The 22,268-nt window shown below is 39.8% G+C and overlaps 1 protein-coding gene across 1 annotated transcript in view; it reads left to right on the forward strand.

Annotated features, from left to right (window-relative positions):
- Positions 1 to 22,268, forward strand: part of CB1H4orf47 (chromosome B1 C4orf47 homolog) — a 533,217-nt gene that overhangs the window by 394,730 nt on the left and 116,219 nt on the right. The window lies entirely within an intron of this gene.

Genomic DNA, 22,268 nt, shown 5'->3' on the forward strand with positions numbered 1-22,268 from the left:
TTCATGTGTGAACAGTATGAGATGGTTGCTAAATAAAGCTCTGTTTTAAAGCCATTTGTCTCTCAGTCTTGTCCTAATGCAGCTAGCCATTTTTTGAATGCTACTGTAGGACTTTGCATAGATATGAGTAAAACTTAATTTTGTCTTTCATTCCAACTATTGAAATCTTGGTGGATTCTAATTTTGTTTGAATTTCTTTTCAGTATTATTAGAGTATGCACATAAACACACACATACATGCACACAAATAAATAAAACTATTAGACGGAACAACATGGAAAATTTAGGGAAGGGGAGAATGAGAGATAGAGAGAGAAGGTAATTGCTATCCTATTCCCATTCTACCCACTAGACACACAGACACACAAATCAAGAGATGACTTTGAAAGGTTAGACGGAGCAGATTGAACATCCTACTTATCAAAGATAGAGGAGTAGGTTTTCTTTAAGTTTTGCACCCAATTTCTGTCACATAGTCATTATATATAAAACGTTAACACCTACTCTATCCTTAGGCACTGGAATAAAACATCCGTGAAAAAATTATTTCATAAAACATGTCGCAAGATATTTTTTCACTGATTATTAATTCCAAATATCTGCTTTATACAATCAATCCATACTTCCTAATTTCTCCACCCAATTTCTTGAGTGATACCAAAGATGTATTGCTAAGTAAATCAAAATAAATAATTAGCTTTTCAGATTTAAACCTTCAGTTGCAGTGACTATACTGAATTGGACTGGAAAGAAGAGGGGAAGTATAACTAACACTAATGCATTCTGTATCTTTGAATTCAACGATTTCCACCATAATTTCCCCAAGGGTTCCTTCCAGTCCTCATGTATGACATAATTTGAAGAAACACGATGGTGATTGCATGTCATTTTATTATATAGTCATAATGACAATTTTTTAAATCAAGTATTCTTTTTACTTTTTTTCTTGTTTGAGAGAGAGAGAGAGAGAGAGAGAATGAATGGGGAAGAGAACCATAGGGGGAAAGAGAGAGAGAGAGAGAGAGAGAGAGAGAGAGAGAATCTTAAGCAGGCTCCACACTCAGCATGGAGCCCAACACAGGGCTCGATCCCACGACCCTGGGATCATGACTGAGCTGAAATCACGAGTCTGACACTCAACCTATTGAGCCACCCAGGCACCCCATATTCTTCTTACTTCTTTTTCTTCACATTTTTTCCTTATTTCCTTTTCCCTGGTTACTATTATTAACACAGGGGGAGAAAATTGAAAGGTGCTTAGAACAACAGTGAGAAAATTTACATTCTGGTTGACCATTTAGATGCCTTCAGACCATAGTTTGAGGGTGAGCCGCTAAGCTGTTGGGAGTTTCCGAATTCACGAATCTGCAGGATAACCACATAGAGGAGGGAAATCCAGAACACATATGAAGGGCAGTAAGGTGAGAAAGCACATTGTGTTTTGAATGGCTCTTTGAATCACCCAATATCTGATTTTATTCTGCAAACAGAAAACAGTTATGGGAGGAAGCAGCTGAGCAAATATCATCATAAACATTGAAGAAGTAGGAGTGTATATTTAATGTGTTGGAAAGGGTCTCCTTTTGATCTCTGAAGTACAACTCAACAAAGGGAGTGGCTTCTGCAGTAAAGGCAAAGAAGCTGACTCCAAAAGATAAGGAAAAACTTCTCAGGATGGAACCTTGCTGGTACTAATGGTTCTTTTTCTGAGGCATAATTTGGATATCTCAGATTACCACTGTTTGTCAGAGTAGCATAGTTAATTATTTACCTTTCTCGCCATTTGGCTCAGATTCTTGTCTTATCAAACTGCTGTGCCTGAGCCCAAAACAAACAACCTCCCTAGAGCAGTAAGTGATCACGTCGTCAAGCTGGGCTTGTGTGATAGTGGGGGAACATATTTCTGTTCTTTCTCTTACAATCTCTTTTGTTTCCAGTAACCATTCTGGTAGTGAGGAGGAGGGCTAATTTGGACTGCTATGTTGGTATTTATGGTTTGCTGTGACTTAATTCTTTCTGGGCTTTTAAACTTGCACTTTAGACACCTTCCTACCTTTCAATCTATTCTAATTCCTTTGTTCATTAGAGTATTTCACATTTCACTAAAGAGAGAAGCCTGTTTCTCAACCCAAGGATTTTCTGTTGTTTGGGTTTTAGATCATTACTCTAAAATAGACCAAGCATGATCGTCTAGAGTTGGAATGATTGAATGATTAAAAATAATTAGACAGCATAGGTGATATTGGGAGCCTTTTTCTTCTTTTCTCCAAGACTCCTTCTAGGTGCATGTTGCTCTGGCCAAATGTGGCAGAAGCTGGTAGGTGGGGTGGTTTCGAGCAGATGCGGTTTCTGCAGCAACTTTCAGTCTAAATTTCATCTCAAAGGAAACTGCTAGTCTTACCCTTGATTTTAGATCTGCTTTTCTCCCTTTCTCGTAGGGTCATAAAGACCTTACTTTTTAAAAAAAAATTTTTTTTTAACGTTTATTCATTTTTGAGACAGAGAGAGACAGAGCATGAATGGGGGAAGGTCAGAGAGAGAGGGAGACACAGAATCTGAAACAGGCTCCAGGCTCTGAGCCGTCAGCACAGAGCCCGACGCGGGGCTCGAACTCATGGACCGCGAGATCATGACCTGAGCTGAAGTCGGATGCTTAACTGACTGAGCCACCCGGGCGCCCCTAAATACAGTCAATCTTACAATTATTGTGACTCATTTTCAAAATCTAAGTTGGAAGTCATTTCTGAACAAAATGAAATTCTTTATCATTAACCATTAGTTAGAATTCAGGTGTCACGCTGAGGTTTAATAGTTTTTGAAACTTGCCTTTCATTCTTTTGCTTCTCATAATAGCAAATTTGTCATGTTTGATATTTATAAGAACTGGCCCGTCTAGCTGCTACAGAGTATTAAAGATACTCCTATATAAGCTGGAACAGTTTTTGGAATTACCTTTTCCTCATCTATGGTCTTAAGATAGCCAATTCCAAAGAACAAAGAATAAGTTATCCAAGGGAAATGAAGTCATAATTTTATTTTTATCACCCCTGTCTGAGTAGAACTGCCTCTGCTCATCATATCCAAGTCATGCGGACACGTCTGGTTGGCACAGCTACAATACCAGAGCTGATAAGTAACTGATCAGCGTATCCACAGCATTCTTTTCCTGGGGAGGTCACTGTCCCCTTTGTTCCTGAAAGTCCAACAAAGCTTAAGCATTCCAGAAACTGGTCATTCAAATTAATTAAATGACATCATGTACCCGGCTCCCGGGATTATTATCTTGTAATACTGTAGCTTCTGTGCTTTTAAGTTTGCCCAACTGAATTCTCTCAAGTGTAAAAGGTCAAGCAATTAGCATTATTAAACCATCTAATTAATACATACCTTAAACATACTTTTTGAATGATACTTTACTACCGCATATGAAATACAAAAGGATTGTCAATGCTTAATACTTTGTGACTATGCAATATCATCTTATTGTTTCTCCATATGTAAAATGGGCGTTGTAGCATCTAATTCGTAGGCTCTTTTGCAAGGATTTGCACAGGGCATTTAATTCAATTAATATTTAATTTGGGTATTTAATTTTCAATGAATATTTAATACTAATTCTCAACTAATCTTCATCGCAATGAATCAAAAGCTAACATGTAATAAAATTCAAGCTATGATTGGGATGGAAAGAACTATTCTTAAATTTTGATTCAGAAGGCACCTGATGGTGTTGCATCCCATAAATAATGTCTGACTCCCTCAGAGGACTGGCAGGTCCGGGAGCAAGTAGCACAATTCCTGAAACATCACACACGCTCAACAGATAGCTCTAGAATTAATCAAGGGACAGTATCGATATAAATTATGGCATTAGAAACGCCAATTACCAGATAATTCAGATGATAATAAAATTGCTAAACCAACTTTTACAATATGTGTTCCACAAATAAATAAACACAATGTATAAAATAAATATACCTATGAGACACTGATTAGCTAAACACCTTATTTTACAGTGTACTTTCAGCACGTACACGTTCCTACCATGCTTTTAGGAACAAAATATGCCCCTTTGCTCTTGAAAAGTTTGGATTCATGAAGTGAAGAAAAAATATGCACATATAATTCTCCAATCAGGTAGAATGGCTCAGTGCTAAATGTGTATATTTCTCTGCCAGATATATGCTTCCTAAAATGAGAACTTCTCTTTATTTTTCCAAAAGAGTGAATTTAAATGTTTCTAACTAAAATAATTCTAAGTTTGAGTCTTATACATTTTAATACCAAAATGACTTACCCATGGATATTATGGAGTACCAGTATATGTTTGATTTCATTTGCACACAATAAAAATAATTTTTTTGCTAGAACCTGTATTACTGTTTTTCAAAAAAAAAATAGTAAAATAAAAAAGTAAAGATGTTCATAAATTGTAAAGTAACCTAACATTAAAGTTATAAAATATATCAAAACAGTGCTTCTAGAAGTAATTTTCAACAATTTTATGGAAAAAGATGGGATGGAATAAAGCATGTAGGGTGACTGTAAAAAATGTTGCTTGGTTAAGGAAAATAAGACAATATTGTAATTCCCATGGAATTCAAAAATCATATTGACTTGTTTAGTAGAAAAAGGAAGGAACTTATATCATCATATTTTCGGGTGAGCCATTCATGTTTTCCCCTGAGAATCTATACTACACTGGAGAAAAGAATTTATCAACAGGACACTAGAATATGCTTACAAAAGTAAATATTCAAATGAAAATTTATATGGGCATTGCTCAAAAACAGTGATAAAAATGGAGGGATTTAAAATTTTGTTGTGTTTTTGCCAGTTCTGAAAAGAATTTTGTTTTTAGAGCAGCAGCAGTATTCAGCAAATGGGGATTAAGTGATAGAGAAACACATCTGTCAGTTCTCTACCCGGAAGCCAATATAATGGCATGGGAGTCAACTTTCAATCTTTGAGAACCTCCTTTGAAGTTGGGACACTTGGTTTCACAGGATGAGGAGTTGTGAAGAGACTCAACTCAGCCTTGAAGAATTTCCATTTGTAATCTATGATAGACTCAAAGGAAAATATGAGGCCTTTGGACACATCCATAGTTAAGTTCTCTCATTATGACAATCAAGTTTAATTCTGGGGATTCTGGGCAAGAAAAAACCAATAGCCTAGGTCTCCAGCATGATGCTGGATAAAAAGATTGAGGCAAATATTTACCTACCTGGAACTCGGATCAGGGATCTGTCTCATTTGTTAAAAAGCATAATTATGGAGGATGTTACTAAAGTAGTTGGGGAGTTAATGTGTCAAAATCCATAGTGGTCTGATGAAACTAACTGAACAATGAGGCCCTGTACATTTCCCCATTACAGTCCTCAACATCCCCTCTACACCTGCTTTACTCTCTGCTTTGAAGTACAGCTACACTGCCAGAGTCCTGATCAGAGCAGATAGAAGTCAGCTTACAGAAGAGGCCATGTGGTATACAGAAAAGAAAAAAAGAAAAAAAAAAAAAAAGAGAGAGAGATTGTGAGGGTAAATGTATCACAAAATTGTCTCATAAATTTATTAAAACAATTTAAATGATTATCATAATAAACAATATTTATTAAGTGCTTACTATGTGTGCATCACTAAGTGTTCTATTGAAGTCACTCATTTAATCTTTACACGAAACTATGAGATGAGCATAAAATCTATCCCCATTTTACAGACCAGGTCATTGAGCCTCAGAGAGTTACATAACTTGCCAAGTTCATAGGACTAGTAGCCTTGATTCAAACCCAGGGAATCATGTCTTTGGTACCAAGAATCAAGCTCCTTTCATTCCAAGTTACTCATGGAACAGATCTGATTTTGAATTTTAATACCTAAAAGTACTAAAGTACATAAGAAAGTATGCGAGTAACTTGAGTTTTAAAAAGATGCATTTTTTTGCCTAAAACTGGCTCTGTGGTTTAAGGATAGCCACTCGAGATCTCTTGACTCCGATATATTCCGTTTACAGAAATGTCCAAGACTTCTACTTCTAAAACCGTATGGTGGTTATGTTCACACAACACTTGGGATAACAATTATCTACTGCCTTTTACTAATGGATATTTGGTTATGTGTTTATCTTACCTGCAAGGTTTTTTTTTTTAAAAGAGATATTACATTATTCATGTCATATTTTTTGCCTATGCATAGGGCCTCACATTTTCATAGTAGTCTAGAAATTAATATTGAACTATTTTCTAATATCTAGGTATATTAGAATTAATATAGGTGTATTAGAACTAATATAGTATGTATACAAAAACCAAAATTAATATAAAATCTAAGTAATCTTGATATCCAGAAATTGTTGAATTGACATGGATTTTTGGATTTTACCTAAAATGGAGTTTATCGACTATTTGTGTCTAGTGAAATGCAGGTCTCAACACAGATGAAGGCCAAAGTGTTTCCAGAAGTTCCAATGCCATTTACTTCTGGGCCAAGAACTGCAGGTGACCAGGGAACCTCAACCTGAAAAATGTTTTTGAAATTGTTAACTCTTAGGCTCTCGTGTTTTTACATTTTAGAAACAGGGAAGTTATTGGTTTCAAAGCTCTTGAAACACTTTTGTCCCCCTTAAACATTTCAAAACCTCAGAAGAAAAGCCAAGTATGGGAAAAGTTCTTATACAATCTTTAATCGAATGCAACTAGGTTGAAAGACGATATATGCTCATTATTTTGCTCAGATGTCTTTCATTCTAATTAAGTTGAGGTAGTATTCTTATTTAGACTTATGACCATAACCCCTAAGATAATTAACATTCCTGCAGTCAGATCGCTCTTTACAAATAAGCCTTTGAGACATGTAGAGATATTTCTTTTGAATAGCCTGTAAATCTCTATGTAGTTAATCATCATAAAATTATTAAAATACAAAATTGTAAATATGAAAAGGATCTAAAGACAAATATTATCTAAGGGCACCTGGATGGTTCAGTCGGTTAAGTATCTGACTTCGGCTCTGGTCACGATCTCGTGGTCCGTGAGTTTGAGCCCCGCGTCAGGCTCTGTACTGACAGCTCAGATCCTGGAGCCTGCTCTGGATTCTGTGTTTCCCTCTCTCTCTGCCCCTCCCCCACTCGTGCTCTGTCTCACTCTGTCTCTCAAAAATAAATAAATATTTAAAAAAATTAAAAAGACAAATATTACCTAAATTATGACTACACAGACTATCCCCCAAAGGCATAGCTTCTTTAATTTAAAAAAAAAAAAAAAAAAAAAAAAAGCCCTGCATTGAAAAAAGGAAGGTTCTGGATTCCTTTGTGGTGCTGCTTGGGCAAGTCACCTAACCTCTTCCATTTGAAGATTTTTGTGTGCGGAGATGGTCTCCATCAACTCTTCCATTGAGCCAAGTGTGTGAATCTGTATTTATCCCTACTGAAATTCGACAACTTCCTTTATAATGTTTCCCAGTTGATGCTAATTCCAGTTGATGACACTTTTCTGAGGACTGTTATTCAAAATTTGCAAATGTTGGCTGTAACTAGCACCCTCTCACATCTTCCCATCCTGTGGCATGCTGGACTGTGTATCGGGCCCATGTGATACACACCCTGGTCTGGCTGGTCCCACTCACCCCATCAGCCTCAGCTGTCTGCCTGGCTTCCCAGCTGACGTCCCAGCCATGACTCGTGCCATTCCTCTGGTTATAAAGCCACAGCAATAGCCTCTGCTATTTCGTGTCCTCACCACAGGCTTCCTCTCTTTTCTCTTGGGGCTTGGGTCAGGACGTCATATGTCTCGTAGGGTTGGCACCACAGCAATTCATCCCCCGGGTCTGGCCCAATGCAACTTATGAGCACTCTGGTTTCCCCAGAGGTTACCTAGGGGGTCACATAGAACCTGGGAGTGTGGGGGGATTAACACTGACCAAGAGAGGGAGGAGCCAGCAGAGCTGAGATGTATTAATTCACTCCACACTATCTAAAAGCCACCCATATTTCCTTGGGAAGCTCTGGCTGGTTCAGTAATGTATCAACTTGTATTTGTTTTTCTTCTTTCCCTGACTCTCTTTCAGTTTTCCCTCACTCTTGGATCTCTGGACTGCACTTCCTTCTTTCTCCCATAAAGTATTAGCTTATCACATAAGTTCTGCCAGGCTCTGTCATCTAGGGAAACTGGTTAAGTCCTAGAAACTGTAACCATACAGATATTACTGTCCTCCTCTTGACACAGAACTTCCTATCTTTAGTAGTTCACCGTGAGGGTTTGAGAATCACCAGGAGGTGTCTCACATAGGCTCGCAAATATGTCTGCTTGACTTCCACCTGGCATCTGTTGATGTTGAGTTATATGACGTGTATTTGTCCTTCTAGCAGGTACCATTATCTTCCATGGGGCATCAATTGGACACTGAATCTTCAAGGTCCAAATGCTATATGGTGTTATTTTCTAAGGGAGGAGAGAACATCTCTCTTCCTTCTATTGTTATTGTCTGTCTTTAGAGAGATTCCAGAAGAATGGGACTCATGCTTCATTATGAAAAAAAAAAAAAAAAAAAGGAGCTTTTCAGAAGAGAATGGAGTCAGAAGACAAATTCAAATGGTAAATGCCCAGGATAACTCAGATACAGCCTTCTGATTTAATCTTTGTCACTTGTCCAGGCAGAGAAAGACGGCGTATACAAGATGAATAACGTTCTGAGAATTTCCAAATGAGTCTCTTGACGAGGACTGAAGCAGATCCGGAAAAGTCAGACATTTGTACCCAAGATTCATGCCCTTAATGCAGTTCTGGGACTCTGACACAGGCCCCGGGAGTCAGGCAGGAGGGATGCAAGGGATCTCTTTGGTGACATTTACAAGATCCATGCATCCTATAGTCGCTATTCCAGAGAAAAAGCCATAGCACATTGTTTGTTCCCTAGGGAAGAAGCGTGGGGGTGAGGCGAGAAGAGCAGTGGAACATCTTCTCGTGCATTGTAGTGCCTCTTGTGCTTTTAATTTGTTGATAGTGCTGTCAGGATTTTTTTTTTTTTTTTTTGGATGGGATTGTCTTCTGAGTCTTGTTCCATAAAGGGCATACTGATAAAGCTCTAAAATGCAAATTAAAAGCCATAGCACCATAAAATAAAAGCAGTTTGTACAAATTAAAATGTTGTGTGCTTTGAATCCGGGGAGGTGAAAAAAGAAGTCTTAAGTTACTACCTAGGAGCGTTAGATATTTGGCTTGATCCACGAAGGGCCCCCAGAGGGACAGAGTCATCAAGGCAGGGAGCACTGATACCAGAAGAGAATTAAGAGGGCATCAGGGGGTGGAGTGGGGGAAGAAAGCATCATGTACTGTGTCTATTGGGTAGGAGATAAACTGGTGCTCACTCATCATGAGTCATTTCCCATGGAAGGACTGGAAAAGATGGTGGGAGCAGCAAAGCTCCAAGCAGGGTTTCACGCCTTATAAGTGAGTGTGAGCACAACTGCTGACAGCCTGGGAGCCCAGGTATAGTTCACTAGTTGTGAAGCCCAGGAGGGAGGTTCTGGGCTGTTTAGCTTATTGGTAGAGTCAGGGTGTTTTATGGACAAACAGGGGGCCTTCTCATTTTGAGCACATCGTCTGGGTAAACAGATAAAAAGTAAAATCGTCCTGTAGTACAGAAATGCTCCGAGAAGAACAGACGGGCAGCTTCCCATGAATGGGCCAAACAGAATGCCAAAGTATTAAGTACCTACTTATTTGTAGACCAGAAATATCTTTCATTCATGCTAGATTGAATCCGACTGGACTTTGGTGTGGTTCTTTTGTAAGCATCTCTTTTGTGTGGCCAACTGCTTGATTCAAAAGAATAGCAATGCTAGTATCTGCACGTCTGATCCCTGGCCCCTGCTATTAATTTCCTCTAAGTATGTCTGTAAGCTATCTGAGTGGTACAAAAACCCTTTTAATTCCATTCCAATCTTCTTTTCCATCAAATCCAACTAGGCAGGAGGAAAGAAAATGTGTTACTCTTGGAACAGAAATCAGAAATGGTCTCTGAGAAATATGAAGTCCTGGCCCCATTTTACGTACACCTTCATTTTGTTTCTCTTACATTCTCTTTGTGCACACACAGTCTGTCAAGATAATGAAGGGATTGAACACGTAGTACTTACGAGTGCATGTATTTATTCGCTCAACCATTCATCAGACGTTTGCTGTGTGCTCTGTGTTGTCAGGCACTTGATACTAAGACAAGGTGGCAGAATCTGTTTTCTAAAGATGGCAACTCTCTTGCCAGGGAGACAGATCCATAAACTCTTATCATACGCATAGAAGCGCTAAGGAGATGCTCCTAACTCAGCCTGGGTGTGGACGTTAACAGAGAGGCCAGGGGGAAGGAAGCGTGAGGGGGTGAAGCTTGAATTTTCTTGGGGCAGGGGACACCTGAGCTATGTCTTGAAGAATAAGTGGATATTAGGTGGAGGGGGTCAGGAAGCGTACCAAGCAACCTGAATGGTCCTTATTCCCCTGCTATGGAACTTGAATTTACCTTGTAGATGACACAAAGCACTAAAAAACTTGAAGTAAGTGAAGAATAATACAGTCAGAATTATATTTTAGACAGATTGTTTTAAGAAAACAAGGTGTTGAAGAAAGGGATACCAGGTAAGTTGTTGCAAAAGATAATGAGGGCCTAAATGGAGGCAAAGGTGGGAGACATTAGTGGAGGCAAGACATTTGAGATATTTGGGGAAAATGTAGCAGTAAAATCTATAGCACTTGCTCATGTATTGGAGGTGGGTGAGTTCATGGGCTGTATGTTTCAATGCCATTCTTGCCTTCTATACTCTTCTATATTGAAGATGTCAGAGCCCTGAAACCTACATTTTTCTCACTCTTTAGCCAGCAGGTTCTCATATTAGGTCCCTCCTACAAAAGGTACTCAAGGAAGATTAAGAAAACAGAAAACAAGGAAAAACTATTATTATCCCAGCAATGGTGAGTAGGAGCATAGGTTTTAGCAGGTGGCAGAATTCGGTTTTGCTAGTAGCTTCAGGGTAATCTCTTAAGGATAACCACTTTGGGTGCTATAGATTACTGAGATTTGGGTGGAAGTTCCTCAAAATTTCTGTAATTTATTTTCCTAACGGCCAACAGCAGTTTTCTCTGACCTTTGCTTCATTCGTGCTTCTAATTGATTCTGGAATTTACTAGTTCTCTGTATTAAATATTTTCCTGCTTAAAATATCTGTTTTACTGACCAGACTCTGATGAAATCAAATGATACCCGAGTTTCTGGCTTAGGTAGCCAGGTGGATGGTGAATTAGATAGTTTATCCATTAATTCACTCAGCATTCATTATTCATTGGATATCTACTATATGCCGAGGCATGGGTATAGGTAGCAGAGATACAGTTACTGTTATCAAAATTATCAATGTTTCTGCTCTCCTAGAGCTTTATGTCTAGAGGGAGAAATAAAAGACCAAAAGAAACCAATAATTAAGTCATTTCAACTTTTAGGAAGAAAATAGGAGGACCATATGAAAGATAATGTGTAAGTGGTGTATTGGCTAAGTTAGACTGAAGAGAGGAAAACTTCACCAAGGAGACATGTGAGCCTGCATGACCTAAATGGCCAAAAAGCACTAGTCATGCAAAAATGTATTTCTTGTATAAGGTAACAGCAAACTTGGTTGGCTCAAGGAAGAGAATGGAAGCTCATGTAGCTAGAGCATAGGGAAGTAACAGGAAATGTAGCCTGAGAGTTAGTAGGACTCAGATCATGTAGGGGCTTCCAAACCATTGTGAAGAGTTGAAATAAGTCATTAAAATGTTTAAGCAAAAGAACAACCCAATCAGATTTGTGTTTTACAAATATCACTATAGGCTCTCGCTCGCTCTCTCTCTCTGTCTCTCAAAAATAAATAAACATTAAAACAAATTTAAAAAAAGTGGGGGGGGGAACCTGGGTGGCTCAGTTGGTTGAGCATCCGACTTCGGCTCAGGTCAGGATCTCGCGGACCATGAGTTCGAGCCCTGCGTCAGGCTCTGTGCTGAGAGCTCAGAGCCTGGAGCCTGCTTCAGATTCTGTGTTTCCCTGTCTCTCTGCCCCTCCCCCACTCATGCTCTGTCTCTCTCTGTCAAAAATAAACAAACATTAAAAAAAATGTTTTTTACTAAAAAAATAAAAATATCACTATAGAAACCAACTTGTCAAGGCAAATGTAGAGGATAGCAATGATGGCATAAACATTAAATATTAAGTCTAACATGCCTCTGGGCCATGTAACTGGCATACAATTGGGTAAATAAGTCTTCTGGGAAAGGTCTGGTTTTGAATATGGAATTGGGGATCATCTACACATAGGTAACATTGGATATGCCAAGAGTATGTGAGGTAACACAGGGAGTATGTGTGGACAGCACAGAGCATCTGGTTAAGACAGACTCTGTGGAACCTATAAAGGTAACTGCAGGAAAAGCCCCCTACAAAAGAAATACATTAAGATATGAAGGGAATCTGGAGGATATGGGGTTAGAGCAGTGAAGAGAATTTCAGGAAGGGAAAGTCAAAGAGCGATTAAAACAAGACTGAGATTGGGAACAAGGGTAAGATGTCCACTCTCACTACTATTATTCCTTATTGTATTGGGCCCTGAGATCAAGAGCTGAGCTAAGATGAAGAGTTGGACACTTAACCAAATGAGCCATCCAGGCACCCCTGTTATTTATGTTTATATGATTATAATAACCATCCTAATAGGTATGAGGTGCTGTTTCATCATGGTTTTATTTTATGTTTCCTTACTGACTAAAGATTTTGAGCAAATTTTCTTTTTTGTTTTGTTTTTGAAGATATAAATCTAACTTTAACATACTGGCAATGAACAAAAACTTAACTTTAGGGGATAGAATTGTTTAGTTTTACTTTTCAGTATCATCAGTTAGTATCAATTACTTTAGCTACATTAAATCTCCCATGATTCTACGTGAATTTCATTCATTCCCTTATATCTTTTCCTCTGAGAAAAAATGTTCTCCAACAAGCCCATTTAGATGACTAAATCAACAAATGTTTCAAAGTTTTAATTTTATTTTATCATTTTTTTTATTAATAGGTTTTTTTTAATGTTTTTATTTATTTTTGAGACAGAGAGAGACAGAGCATGAGCGGGGGAAGGGCAGAGAGAGAGGGAGGCACAGAATCTGAAGCAGGCTCCAGTCTCTGAGCTGTCAGCACAGAACCCGACGCGGGGCTCGAACTCACGGACTGTGAGATCATGACCTGAGCGGAAGTCGGACACTTAACCAACTGAGCCACCCAGGTGCCCCATATACATTTCTTATATAGCACAGAAATCGTACAAGGCATAAATGGAAGAATTAATACACTGGACTTAAAATCAAAAACTTCTGAGTTTTCAACTGCTGAGGAAATAAACGAAAAGGAAACCACAGACTGGGAGAAAATATTTGCAAAATATACATCCAAAAATAGATTCATATCCAGATTATATGAAAAGTTTTCTTGACCCAATAGTAATAAAACCAACAACTCATTAAAAAGTAGGCAAAAGCTTTGAACACACACTTCACCAGAGAGATACAGATGGCAAATAAGAACATGATAAAATGCCAAATATTATTAGTTATTAGGGAAATGCAGATTAAAATCGCAATGAGATACTTGGACGCATGTGTTCAAATGGCTAACATTAAAGAAAAAAAACAAAAAAAACCTGACAATGGCAAATGCTGGCAAGGATATAGAGACACAGAAACTCCCGTTCATTACTAGTAGGAAAGCAAAAGGGTACAGCCATTTTGGAAGACATTTTGACGGTTTCTGATATAGTGAAACATAAACTTTATGTGATCCAAAAATCCTATTCCCTGGGTATTTATCTAAGAGAAATGAAAATATGTGGCCACGCAAAAACCTACATATAAATGTTTATAGGGGCTACAATCCAAAAAAAAAAATCACAAATATCCATTAGCTGGAGAATGGTACATTCATACAATAGAATGCTACTCAGCAAGAAAAAGGAAAAACTGATGTATCTAAGAACAAGGACAAATATGAAATGGATTTTGCTAGTGAAATCAGACAGACCCAAAAGTCTACTGATTGCATGTTTTCATGAGTAGGACATTCTAGAAAGGCAAAACTATAGGGACCGAAAGCAGATCAAGGGTTGCCAGGGGCTGGAATTGGGGGAGGACTTGATTATAAAGGGACACAAGAAAGCGTTTTGGAGTGATGGAAATTTTCTGTATCTTTTTTTTTTAAGTTTATTTATTTGTTTTGAGAGAGACAAAGAGAATGTGAGCAAGGGAAGGGCAGAGAGAGAGAGGGGGAGAAACCAAAGCAGACTCTGCGTGCCATCAACGCAGAGCCCGACATGGGGCTTGAACCCATGAAATTGTGAGATCATGACCTGAGCCAAAATCAAGAGTTGGATGCTTAACCACTGAGCCACCCAGGTGCCCCAGAAATTTTCCATATTTTGATGTGGTGGGAGTTATATGATTGCATGCATTTTTCAAAATTCATATAACCATACACCTCAAATGGGTGCATTTTACTGTATAATAAATTATCCTTTTGTAAATCTGGTTGTGAAAAATGATTGAGAATAGCAGTTGGTTGAGGCAAATGAAAGGGCATTGGCAATCCTATTGAGAGCAATTTCATTGGTAAAGCCTGAAGCAAGATTGAGATAATAGCATACATTTATCCAATGAGGTAGAAAGCAAGGCATTCTGCAGAGAATGAGATGTGGGCCTCTGCTGAATGCTACATTAATCAAGTTAAGCTGCCATGTGTCTTTTCCTCTAGGCTTGTAATTCAAAACCAGGGAAATTTTGGGGGGAGGTGGACAGAAGGGGGGGTAATGATTTAGAATCTCCAGGGGGCATTTGCGTTTGAAAAATCTTATTTATGATATTTAATTTGGAGAAAGAAGCTTATTTGTCAAGTAAAAACTAGGGACAGTAAAGCTTGACAAAACCTCTTTGTTTAATGAGGATACCCAGAAAAAGAGAATGACTCACTGTGAGAATTCTTCAGGGTAGCCGTAGAGGCAATGGAGATGAGATATTTTACGACCAAAGGGAGCACAGGCTAAACCAATTAGAGAAATTATTTAATAATAGATGCAATACTGATATTATTTTAATTTCCTTTACCACCTTGTGTTTGAGCCTTAACTAACCAGGAACAACTTGTTCTAAGATAAGAAAAAAAAAAATCTAATTTTGTTTCTGCCTACTTAGTAAATGGTGAGGTAAGTCACTTTCTTTGGGTCTGGAAGAAACGATCTGATTTGGCGTCCCTTTGCAAACACTTTCGGTATCTTTTGGATTAACGCACCCAATTCTCACTCTGCCCCGTGTGGAGGTGACGGCTGAGCGGTGAAATGCTGGTGCCATAAAAATCCAGCTGGACACGTGAGTCATGGTGAGCAATTATAGCTCAGGATCCGCTCTTGCAGGATCTGGGGTCCCCGTGTTTGCAGCATCCAGACACATCTCCTCCCTCTTCCCAACTGCAGCAAATCCAAGCCAGACTTCACAGGATGAGTAAGCGACACATGGCATGTGTGAAATTCCGCTCCACCCCGTTACCCTTCCCGGGGCCGCCGTAGTGACGATTATAGTAACCTCGGCTCCGTAAGGAATGTGACAACTTAAACCCCACAGACTACTTAGCAGCGCGTTATTCCAGAGCCATCAGTTGTGCCGTAGGGCCCTGGAGGTGACTGCACTGTGGGAGCTCACATCTGAAGATACTCGTCCATCAGGCAGTAATTGGCGTAATAGACAATGACTAAAATGTCTAGCACAAGTGATGTCTCTTACATAATGGAAAGGATTTTTCTACAACTCTTTTTGATGGCTGGTCTCCTCAAAGAACAGTTGACTCGTCTTTCATGTTAGAGCTAGCTGGCTCTTTGGCATGCTACAAGCTTCTCACATTTATGCTGAGATGCAGGGCTGGGCCGACCTATGCTCTGGGATCTGAACTATCCAGAAATTTAAGAATGCCGATGTGTCCACAAGTCATGCCTTGAGTTTAGGGCAATCCAGAGAGTTTGACGAACTGTAGAGACCCTTGGGAATTATGCTTTAAACTCTAGCTTCAGATACCCCCAAGTCATAGGGTACGGTGGAATGGAGACAGAGAAAACGGTATAGCTATGACCATTTGTTTTTTCATAAAGGTCTAGGGTTCAGATAAAATTTAGTGGTTCCTATGGTGATGCAGGCCTTCAAGGACATTCCAGGGAAGTCGTCTGTCATATGGGTGACAGTCAACCTGCGTTTAACCACAGATCCTCTAATATCATGGAATAAGAAAGGAAATGGAAGAAACTGCAGAGTAGGGCCTGGGTGTTTCTTAACCCCGTGAAATCCCATTGTGACAACTGTCTCAAATTGTGTTTTTGGCAATTTTTTTCCTTAGGTCAGTAACTTTGTGACTCTGTGAGTTTGAAACCAGGAAATCAATCTGTATGCAAAGGGAAATTCAAACAGATACAAATTTACGGGAAATAAGCCTTATAAAAATTAGGAAAAATTGTCATGGAAATGAAGATTCTCATGGTTCAGAATCAAGCATATTCTTTTTCTAAGAACATTTCCTGACAAAGGGATTAAGCTTTTCCTATCACTATTAAGTCTGCTGGGCACAGTTCCATGTTTCATTCCTACAAATCACATATCCTGAATATTTTCAGGTGTCTTGAGACCATTGGATGCTCCCAGATGAACCAGAGGGGACTATCTACAGTGGCACTTTTACCACTGTGGCTTATTTATGTCAAAGAAGCAAGTGATAGTGATGTATTTGTGTCATAGTGAGTTGACTCATACTGGTCTGGAAAAGTTTCATTTTTATTCTTTTGGGTGATGCCCTTTAATCATCAGTGTGCTATCTGAACTGTCTCCTTAGTAAAATGGCCACTGTTGTTCCCTCTGTCACACTGATAAAGCAGGTTCTTCCTAAAAAGGTCCTGATAAGGTTCTTGCATCTTGGCACATGCTCGTTGTTTCTTTGCCATTCTCGTCAGCAGGCACGATATGAGGGGCCACAGGCCCCTCTCTGAGGCCACTGTGAGTCTGAGTTGAAATTTTGCAAGACAGCCCGTTGTATTTGGAAGCAGTATTTTCCTTGAAGGAAAAGCCTTTCTTCATTATTTCTCTTCAGTGCCAAGTAAAGAATTCATGAATTCAAAGTGACATTCTGAATTGACTGCTCAGACCAGTTGGGTTGAATGGTCATTTACCACTCTCCCTCCCCTCGCCTTTCGGGTTTTTTTTTTTTTTTTTTTTTTTTTTTTTTTTTAAAGATCCTGGTAGCATTCCGATGTGATACAAGTCAACTCCAATGCAAGGATAAATCCTCATTCACACACTCTGAAATTCTTCTCCTAACGAACCCTCTCCTGTCTCTGCAATTATTCTGTTAGATGCGATCTTTGACGCTTCACCTCTCCTCATAGAATAAGACGGTAGCCCAGCATGCCATGCTCTCACGGGGCAGGCCTGGGTCTTTGCTTATGAAGATGGGAAATTCGCAGCCCATTATGTCGAGTCCAGTGAATGTGTCGGAACTATAAAAGGCCTTAATTCCATCCGCTCCTCTTCACAGGAGACTGAAAGAAGACAGGCAGGAATGTGATGGCCAAAACCACTTAATTTCTACTGAGGCTAAAAAAGAAATAAAGAGCAGATCTAGGATGCCAGAAAACAGAAAACAAGCCTATGGTTATTAAAATTACACGAACAATTGGAGTAGAGAAGACGGTCTGTTTTCGGTGGCGTGAGGGTTTCTACGGTCCTTTTGGACCCACATCCACCCTGGCAAATACTGCCAACTGCATAAGCCTTCAAGTCTTCAAGACCGTGCAGATACTAATTCAGGCTTGGTCTCTGCTTTCTTATGAAATGACACTTGTTCATGGTGTAAGCGCAGAGCAGAAAAGAATATGATTAGAGATGCCTATGAGACCTTCCTCTTCACCCTGCCTCTCGGGCATGAGTCACCACTTCCTCTTAAAATATGGAGAAATACCAAACGTGGCTTTCATGTGGGTTGCACACTTGGTAATGACTGAGTTGGGAAAACCACACAGCTCCCTAGCCATCCACATGTCATGGGTTCTCACAGCAATCTCGAGTGAGGCAGAGATATTACAGGAAGTTTAACATTCTGCTCCATTGGCTTATCCCATATGTTGAGTCTCACATCTTTATGAAAAAAAGTTGCTAGAGGGAAAGAGGACAGTTTCTTCATGGTTGGCAGAAAAACTCAAGCAAATGACAGCATGAAGCTCTTCGGTATCCTGGCTTCCCGGGCTTTAGGAAATGTTTTCTTCAATGATCGCTCTGTTCTTGTAGAGCAGAAAAAGGACTTTATGCCTTTGGTTTGTGAGTGATTAAAAACCCGCCCCCTCCTTGAGAAACAGTAGTTGCCCTGGACAACCACCTGTGCTAAAAGCATTGAGCTCTGTACCTCATACATTTTGCAAGATGCTAGTCATATTGAGTGGGGCCAGGATATAGTTAGAGCACTTGTCAAAAACGGTCCAGGGCCGAAAAGATGCACAACTTTTCTTCCATATTTTGCCCCTAACATGGCTATTGTTGAACTCAGAAAGCCTGTACATTCCCAGAAATAGATAAAGAATATACCTTAAACTATCATAAAGATCAGGATCTGGTATTTACAACTTTATTTACAAACTGATGTGGTTTTTTTTTTTTTTTTTTTTAATTGACACCCCGTGCAAGAACGTAGAGGAAAATTTTGAGTAACAGAGACCCTCCTATAATGCAGAGCCTGGCGCGTATCGAGAGATGATTACTAAATGAACAAACCCATTTGGTGTACTATAATTCAAAACTTTTAGTACATTTGCTATAGTAGCAAAAGCCATATACTCAATGCTGCCACAGGCAACAGATTCCTGTAAGTATCCCCAGGGCACTTTTCAGAATTATAAATTCTCCCATTTCTTATATTCTGATATACCCTCTTATTTTTTATTTTATTTTTTTTTTTATTAAAAGTAAAAAAAAAATTGGGGTGCCTGGGTGGCTCAGTTGGTTAAGCGACTGACTTCAGCTCAGGTCATGATCTCGCGGTCCGTGAGTTCGAGCCTTGCGTCAGGCTCTGTGCTGACAGCTCAGGGCTGGGAGCCTGCTTTGGATTCTGGGTCTCCCCGTCTCTCTGTCCCTCCCCTGCTCGTGCGCTCTCTCTCTCTCTCTCTCTCTCTCTCTCTCAAACATAAATAAATGTTAAAAAAATTTTTTTTAATTAAAAAAAATTTAAGTTTCTTTATTTTGAGAGAGACAGAGGCAGTGTGAGCAAGGGAGGGACAGAGAGAGAGAGATTCCCCAGCAGGCTTTGTGCAGACGCGGGGCTCGAACTCACGAAACTGAGATTATGACCTGAGCTGAAACAGCTGAAACCAAGAGTCAGATGCTTAACCAGCTGAGCCACCCAAGTGCGCCCTGATATACCCTCTTATAAAGGCATGGCCTCTAAGTTACTATTCACCACGTCCTATCACTCAGGCAGGCTGGAACAAAAAATAGGTTGAAAACTAGTGCTTTAGGCTTATTTCCATATGTCCACAGACCTCATTAACACCTTTTGGTCCCAAGCTGATGTTTGCAGAGCTGGGTACTATTCTGTCTTTATTGAGGATTATAGTCGTTTTTCATAGATAAAAAGTGACCATAGTCGCCATATTCAAATCCAGCCAAAACCCAAACCAAACAAACAAAAACAGAAGTACATCTCTACCAAGCACCACTGTATTTACAGGGACAATAAGGGCAAACACTTTAATTTGGGTCTGCTCCAGAAAACTCCGCTCAGCTAGTTGTTTCTGTAGTGTGTTCCCAGGTTTTGATTTTGCTGTAGGTTTCCGGAGATTTCCTTGAATTCAGGAAGAACCTTGAGAAAGAAATGGATTTCCTCACCTGAGTTGCATTTCAGATTGAATTTTTAGGCCCTCGGGGTGTAACCTCTATGATACATCACTCTGCTCACCGCTCTTTCAGGTTGTTCCATTCCGACTGCTTCTAAAATCCATCCCGAACCCTAAATGCAGAGGCAAATGGGCTCAAATCCTGGGTGTCTGGGAAGAATCGGGAGCGGTCTCCTACCAGCACTTCTTGTTCTGGTGGTTTTCCTTTTTTATTTGCATTAATACGAAAACGGTGCTTTAAGTTATTCACCACCAAGCGAATTCCCGCTCCGGGAAGCTGTGATCTGTATGATCTCTTGTTCTCTAGCTACTCCCTACCCGTTCCCCGCTTCTCCCCGCTACAGGTCCTTAGCGATCATGAGGGTCCCCATGCTCTAAAGATAAGTGATGGGAGTAGACTGGTGGAAGCAAACTGCCAAACCGGAAGGGGAAGTGTGAACACACGAGCCGTGTGGAGCAGCTCCTGCGGTCAGTGTACGTGTGGTGACCCTGGGTCTGGCTTCCCATTTGAGCGTCATCCTGAACTTGAAGACCACAGGGAGGTAACTGACGCTTCACATATGCTTGGGGTTTTGGATAAACGATACCAGCCGTCACAACCATTCAGGGAGGCAGGTGTTAGAAGGCTAATTTTATGAGTGAATACGTTGAAGCTGAAAGACATGAAATCACTTTTCCAAAGACTTACAGGATAAAGTACCGATCCGTTCCCCAAATACGTAATGCAGAACCAGAACATGTGTTACCCTAGTATTCTTTGAGTCACGATTTTGGCTTCTTTTACGTCACATACAGGATTCCCACCACACCCCAAATGTGCGCAGCACACGGGAGTGCAGTCCAAATGGCGACCCTAGGCAGCCTCATAATCTTCCATTCTTGTTCTTGTAAAAGAGAAAGATAAGAGGGGTACATTAAATGAGATATATCTCCTGTCCGCTTGTGGGGGAGAAATACGCAAGCCTAATTTTCTTGTGTGAGATAGGAAGCAAGCGTCAGGATTTCCTTCTCTGTACTCTATTTGTAAAATTTCTGAAGCCGTCTTTTACATATAGGCACATGGTATTATGGTGACATCAGACAAGGAGTAGAAACATGGAGAGTGTACCAAAAAAAAAAAAAAAAAAAAAAAAAAACCTTTTTTCAGGGAGCTGACACCTAGGAGCCCTGAGCAAGGTCTAAGAAGGAAAAGGAAGGATTTTTTTTTTTTTTTTTTTTTTTTTTGTATTTTCTAAGATGAAGGCAAGACTGTGGAGTCTGGTTTGTATCTAGGGTTTTTTTTCACGCTCTCACTGACTTCATTACTATTAATTGAGGCATAATTAGCAGGGGTCTAGGACTGTTGGTAAATCTTTCAGTAAGCACCAAATAGGTGGAAAGAGAACTAGAGATCTATTATTGAGATGTTAGTACAGGAGTCAACCATCTGCACTACTGAGACTTATTTCTGCATAAGAGTTTAAGAAAATAATCTCTGAAATAAAATACCCAGTACATAAATAATCCATCACAGTCTTTAAACAGGTGATTATACTAAAGAGTGTGACAAGCGTTTTTTGGTTTTGTTTTATTCCAAACAGGAACGATCAGATGTGAGGAAGTTAAGAGAGGGAGAGTTAAGGAAGAGCGTAGAAACCTGAGCTGAGCACTAGTTGGTCAGCAAGGATGTTGGGGGCATAGAGGACGTTCCAGGTAGAGACAAATGTATAGGGAATATGAAAAATATTAGTGGTAACAGGTTTTGTTTTGAAGTTTAGCTGTAAAATGCAATGGCTCCCTTTTAATTTGGAATCTCTAATTATATAAGGCCACTGAAGTAGACATATTGAAATTTCTTTGCCTCATCTTCTTTGGGGGAGGGGGGTGTCTGTGCCCCCCCTGTTCCCCCCCCCCCCCCAAGCATCTTGTTGTAATGGCTAAGATGCTCATACACTGTGAGCCTGAACCTCTGGCTACAGCCAACTGTTTCTGGAAATGGCAGCTGTTCCAAGCTAGGCCTTGCTGCTGTAATTTACGTCTGAGGTACTAATTTGGCATTTGGACGTTTTATTTTTCTTGTCGCTCGAGGTAAACTATGGTCGATTGTTAAGAGATGACAAGGCACTGCCGTTTGCGGAACACATCGCTATGTTTCAGTAGAATAAAGCGGGTCGACGATGAATCTAAATTTGGAGCTCGAAGACTGTATTCCCAAACAGATCATCTTGAGGAGAGAGATGTACAGCTAGAAATTCGTGTGGTGGCTGCAGAAATCCCACACCCTCAGAAAGAGAAATGAAGAAGCTGCTTAGAGAGAAAG

This window comes from Acinonyx jubatus, chromosome B1 (assembly GCF_027475565.1).
Source record: "Acinonyx jubatus isolate Ajub_Pintada_27869175 chromosome B1, VMU_Ajub_asm_v1.0, whole genome shotgun sequence".
Taxonomy (NCBI): domain Eukaryota; kingdom Metazoa; phylum Chordata; class Mammalia; order Carnivora; family Felidae; genus Acinonyx; species Acinonyx jubatus.